We start from the raw sequence: 6,251 nt of genomic DNA on the forward strand, positions 1-6,251 counted from the left end.
CGAACCACAGGACTAAAGGTTTCTGTGTAATCTAAACCTTTTTCTTGACTAAAACCTTGGGCTACTAATCTAGCTTTATATCTAGAAATAGTCCCATAAGGATTTCTTTTGATTTTATATACCCACTTGCAGCCAATAATGTTCTTATCAAGAGGAGAAGGAACAAGGGTCCATATACCTTGAGCTTGTAAAGCATCGAACTCCTCTTGCATTGCTTTCTGCCATTGAGGAATTTGAGAAGCAATTCTGAAAGTTGAAGGCTCAGAGACATCAACAATGTCTGCAAGAAATGTAAATCCGCCAGAAAAATGATTACTGTCATGTAATTCCAAGGAGTGAATGTGAGGAAACAGTGTAGCAAGAGCACTATAATCTTTCCGGGTTATAGTACCAGTCTTTAACCTTGTCTGAATACCATGAGGAACAGAAGCAGGGGATAAAGCTTCAGAACCCAAAGGAACAGTTGCTGGTACCACCACTTCCAACTGTCGAGGAGAATGGACAGGCACCACAGGGGAATGTGAGAGAGTAACATCTAAAGAGGAATCCTGTACATTGTGTTCAGAAGGAGAGTGATTTGAAGTTGAAGTACCAACTGATGTATCAGAGGATGCAGATACATGTGGAACAGCAGTACTAGAGGAAGTAGGTCCTTGTCTCAGAGAGGAAGAGACTACATTCACAACAATAGGCCGTGTAGACACATTGGTATTATTGACAGGCCCAGAATTGTCACACTGTGAAGAGACTGAAGTACTAGCAAAAGGAAAACAATCCTCATCATGAATGACATGCCTAAAGATTAAAAGCTTGCCTGTAACCCAATTATAACAGATAGGACCTTTGTATCCAAAACAATAGCCCAAAAATACACATTGAGAAGATCGAGGTTGAAGCTTATGAGCATTGTAAGGTCTAAGATAAGGATAAATAGCTGAACCAAAAAGTCTAATAGAAGAAATGTCAGGTGTCTTGTGGAACAAAATGCTAAAAGGAGACTTCATCCCAAGATTGTGAGCTGGCATTCGATTAATCAGAAACACAGCATGCGCAACAGCATGATACCAAAACTTGAGAGGCAATTTTGCAGCAGTCATCATAGTAAGAACAGTCTCAACAACATGCCTATGCTTCCGTTCCACTAAACCATTTTGTTGTGGGGTGTAGGGCAAGAAATAAAGTGTAGAATACCATGAGTATGAAGATAGTCCTTAAAAACATTACTCAAGAACTCACCACCACCATCAGTTTGAAGAACCTTGACCTTACTATTAAATTGATTCTCAACATAAGCACAAAATCGAACAAAGATACCAAAAGTTTCTGATTTATTCATTAAAGGGAATATCCATACAAATCGAGTAGCCTCATCTACAAATGACACATAGTATCTAAAACCCTCAAGAGAAGTAACAGGTGAAGGTCCCCAGATATCACAATGCACTTTATGAAATGGAATATCAACTCTATCTAGCTTTTCTGAAAAAGGCAATTTACTCATCTTGCCACTAAGACAATCAGAACAAACATGAGTAGTTACATCACTAGCTACTAAAACCTAAGAACTTTGTAACATGGCTGCGAGAATGTCATTAGAAGGGTGGCCCAACCGATGACGCCACAATGAAGACTTAACAGCTTTTCCCAATAACGCAGAAGAACAAAGAACACCTGGAGTCAGTAGCTTGGGGAACACATGTACAGGAATCCGAAACAAGTCATTATTGCTACTCTTTCCTTGGTAAAGTACCACCCCTGTGGCCTTGTCCTGCACAAAGAAGTTTAAATCATCACAGATAAACCAATTGTGATTATCTTTGCACAACTGTTTTACAGAAAGAAGATTAACAGTCAACATTGGAACATGTAAAACATTACGAAGATAAAGATTATTTGGAGGATTTTGAATAGTCACAGTGCCAATATTGTGAACATCCAAACCTGTACCATTCCCAACAACAATCTTCTTATCTCCATTATAAGGAACTGCAGATTCTAATAGAGTAATATCAGGACTCATATGATGTGAAGCCCCAGTGTCCACTATCCAACACTCACCCTCAGAAGCAGATTGTGTAGGTAAATCAGGCACATTTGATGACATAGTAACTCCAGGAATGTCAGAGAACATATTAGACTGTGAAGCCTGAGTCATAAAGGCAGGAGCTGGTGAAAAACCTGAAGAGGAAGACTGCGCAGAAGTGTTGCCTGGAAAACCATAAGGAATATGATATGCTAGAGAAGGTCCCGAATGAGGATACGGAAAGACAGAGCTTAAATCCTGATAAGCATAATTGGCACTGAGAGAAGGAGGTGGAGGAGCCCCTTGATAGGAAAAGTTTCCCCTGTGTCTACAGTCAACTGCAATGTGACCCCTATTTCCACAAATCTGGCACTCCTGAGGTGGTTGAGTATTGTCATTTTGATACAAACAAGTGACTGCAGTATGTCCTTTCCTTGAGCAAATCTGACACTCAGGAATAACCTCTTGCCTATTTGATGTATTGCCAGACCAAACATTGCCATTTTTAAAACCATTAAACTTGGGTTTAAAACCCCCTGAACCTCTGCCTTTATAACATGTAGTATTGCTATAGGAACGATGGCCTTGACCACCAAAAGCATTCCCATTAGGTGGAAAATTATTTCCATGAGGCCCACTAGACATCTGAGAGAAACCAGAGTGCTGAGAAAAACCAGGAGGCTGTGAGAAGCCAGGAGACTGAGAAAACCCAACACTGGAAGAACCAGGAGCAACAAAACCATAACCATAATTTTGAGGAAACTGAACAGCAGACCCTGAAGTACTAGAAGAACCAGAAGAACTCGTTATAGGATTACATGTAGGCAAGCCAGCATTACCATACATTGCAGCCATAGTATGAACAAGAGACTGCATCCGAGTCTCAAGATTCTTTTCAGCCCCTAACAATTGTGCCCGAAATTCCTTCAGTGTAATTGGTGTTTCTCTGGCTAGAATGACTGTTCGAATTATGTCAAAATCAGGTGGAAGACCAGTCAATGCCGCTATAACAATATCATGATCGGAGACTTTCTCACCACCAGCAACAAGTTTATCTTTAATGACCTTCAACCTCAACAAAAACTTGTCCACACTATCACCACCTTTCTGAATAGTGTGCAACTCAGCCTTCAAATGATTAATACTAGCACTAGAAACAGCCAGATATCGATCTTGCAACGCAACCCAAGCCTCATGAGAAGTTTTACAACCAACTACATGCTCCATAGCATCATCACTAAGTGTAGCAATGAGAAGACTTAACAAAGCCATATCGGCCTTAATCCAATCTCTGTAGGCAGTATTAACTTCCTTGGTAACACCTAACTCAGGAGTCAAAACATATTTAGGAGGACAAATAGAATCACCAGTGAAGTGATCAAACAAATCATACCCCCGAAGTACAGAACAAAACTGAAAATTCCATTTGATGAAATTATCATCATTCAGTTTGATAGTCAACATCCCTAAAAGACTCTCCAACTTCACCGATTCAGACATGATTTGGTAAGAAAGAAGTAATTACAGAAAGACCCAGATGAAACCAAAATAACCTAGATGAAAAAGAAACTGCACAAAAATCTTGAAACCAGAAAATTCTTCAATCAAAACTGTCAGATCTTGATGAACACAATGGTTATCGACCTCAATTCATCAAACGGCATCGGCCTTCAGAACAAATTATTATCAACTCAAAAGCACTATCATCATCAAACGAAGCAAGTTTGGCATCGGCCTTCATCATTTCAGAAATCAAGATTGTAACAAATAGAACTATGTTACTGATTCCAAAAAAAAAAATACCCAAAACTTCACCTTCACAAAATTCTTGAAACAGCAAAGATCAGAGAAAACCTCGAGAAACGGAGCAGCGGAAATCCGTCCAAGATCAATTGCGCGAGCAAAAAAGGCTCTGAGATACCATATTAACAGATGAAATCAATCACCAGATTTAACAATTGAAGAAGGAAAGATTAAACGAAGAAAGCTTGTGGAAGAAGAAGGCTGAAATCTTTATATCTGTTTTATTAACAAAATGAATAAATCTTGAAAAATACAGAGAGGGAAAAAAATTTTATATATCTACTTCTAACACTACTAAGCTTATCACATAAGCTAACATAAAAGCTATGCTGATGTGGATGCTGATGTGGCAATTGCTGACATGTCACATATACTCAATACTTCTCTTTTTTATATGATTTGGCGAAGATGGTCATCTGGCTTGTAAGATGTTCTATCATTACTTGTAATATTAATATTGTCACGTCTAGTAATAATCGTGGCTTGCCACCAGTTGTTTTTTTTTTTTTTTTTTTTTTTTTTTTTTAAAAGGTCAAAAAGAAGAAGAAGAAGAAGAAGAAGAAATGCTAAGAAACTCTCTCAAAAGTAAAACTCTTCATGAACTCGATGAATACTTGATAGGCCAAAATATATCTTAATTGATATTTGAAGATTTTCTGCCAATTGAGTGGTTTTTTCACAAGATTTACTGCAGCGGGAATTGAAGCGTCCATTCGTTTGCACTTCACCATAGTAATTAAAGTTATTAAACCCGAAGAGCACAAATTAGGGTTTGCCTCTGCATCCATTCGTTTGCACTTCAACAGAGTAATTAAACGCAAAGACCACTAATTAGGGTTTGCCGTTCATTTTGGTAACAACAATGGATCTCCAAGAATCGATCAACAACCAAGCCAATATCGTACTGAGAATCACAAATCACTTGCTTCATCCTCAAGGCAAGGACAAGAACATGATGTTCTCAACGCTGTCAATCCACATGGCTCTAAGCCTTATAACGGCTGGTTCAAAGGGTTCCACCAAGGCAGAGTTGCTTTCTTTCCTCAAGTCAATTCCAGTGAGCAACTCAACACGCCTTCTATCTCCTCCTTCGGATCTTTTATAGCACCCATGAATCTCCCTCTAATCTACTCGTGAATCCCCTATGTGGAGCATGCCCACTCCCCCGCTTGTCCTAGGCATAACTTTTGGGTCGACAAGTCCACCCCGTCAAGCCTTCTTTCAAACGAATAGTGGACTTTGCTTATAAAGCTGCTATAAATGAAGTTGATTTCAAGACCAAGGCTGACCAAGCAAGAATTAAAGTGAACACATGGGCTAAAAAAGAAACCAACGGCCTTATCGAAAAGGTTCCTTGTGAGTCGGTTGACATAGAAACCAGGATCCTATTTGCTAAATGCATTATGTACTTCAAAGGAGATTGGGAGGTCAAGTTTTCTCCACATTAAACGACGGAGTATGACTTCTTCCTTCTCAACGGGAAAGTTAAGGCACCCTTCATGACCAACACGAGGCAGTTTGTAAGTGTCTTCGATGGCTTCAGAGTTTTAAAGCTTCCTTACATAATGGGGAGGTCAGTTCAGACGCGGATTTTCTGCATGTATTTATTACCTCCCGATGCAAAAGATAGGCTGCCATCTTTAGTTGAGAGAGCTTATTCTGAGACCGGCTTCTTAGACCGCCATCTCCCTAAAGAACAGGTTATTGTGGGTGATTTTAGGATTCTGAAGTTCAAGTTTTCTTCAGGATTTAACGCTTGTGAAATTCTTAAGGATTTGGGACTAGTTTCGCCTTTTGTTGTTGATTTAGGAGGAGGAAAATTGACAGAGATGGTGAAGAAAGTTGGGGTCCCACCATAATCCAATTGGCAATATAGGAAGTAGTACAACCTCTTATAAGCCCATGCAAGGTCCCTCATTCTATCAATGTGGAACTTATTCTCAACACGCCCCCTCACGTGTGGCGAATTTTCGAGTCTAATACATGGACAACACAACAGGATGACGTGGAGCATATGTGGCCGTTTGTCTTCACATGTGGGACAACCTGCTCTAATATCATGAAGAAAGTTGAGGTTCCACCATAAAACTAATTGGCAATATGGGAAGTAGTTTAACCTCTTATAAGCCCATGCAATGTCCCTTCTTCCATCAATGTGGGATTCATTCTTAACAGATTGCACACTCGCCTCTGGAATAGGACCCTTATGTGTCCAATGTACACCGTAAATCGGTCGTTGAATTTAATGAACATGGAACCATAGCTACAGCTGTTTCCCTTATTAGAATAAGGGGGCGGCGGGGATGAACCTCCATCTGTTGATCACTTTGTGGCTGATCACCCATTGATGTTCCTCGTCAGAGAAGAAATAACAGGGATGGTGCTGTTCATTGGCCACGTGCTCAACCTGCTTGAAGGCGGATAA

The 6,251-nt window shown here is 39.8% G+C and overlaps 1 pseudogene; it reads left to right on the forward strand.

Moving 5' to 3' along the window:
• The first annotated feature begins 4,235 nt into the window (after nt 1–4,235).
• Nucleotides 4,236–6,251, forward strand: LOC125473150 (annotated as a pseudogene).

Source organism: the organism of the source record quoted next, unplaced genomic scaffold (assembly GCF_019419815.1).
Source record: "Pyrus x bretschneideri cultivar Hongxiangsu unplaced genomic scaffold, Pyrus_bretschneideri_v1 Contig11, whole genome shotgun sequence".
Classification (NCBI taxonomy): Eukaryota; Viridiplantae; Streptophyta; class Magnoliopsida; order Rosales; family Rosaceae; genus Pyrus; species Pyrus x bretschneideri.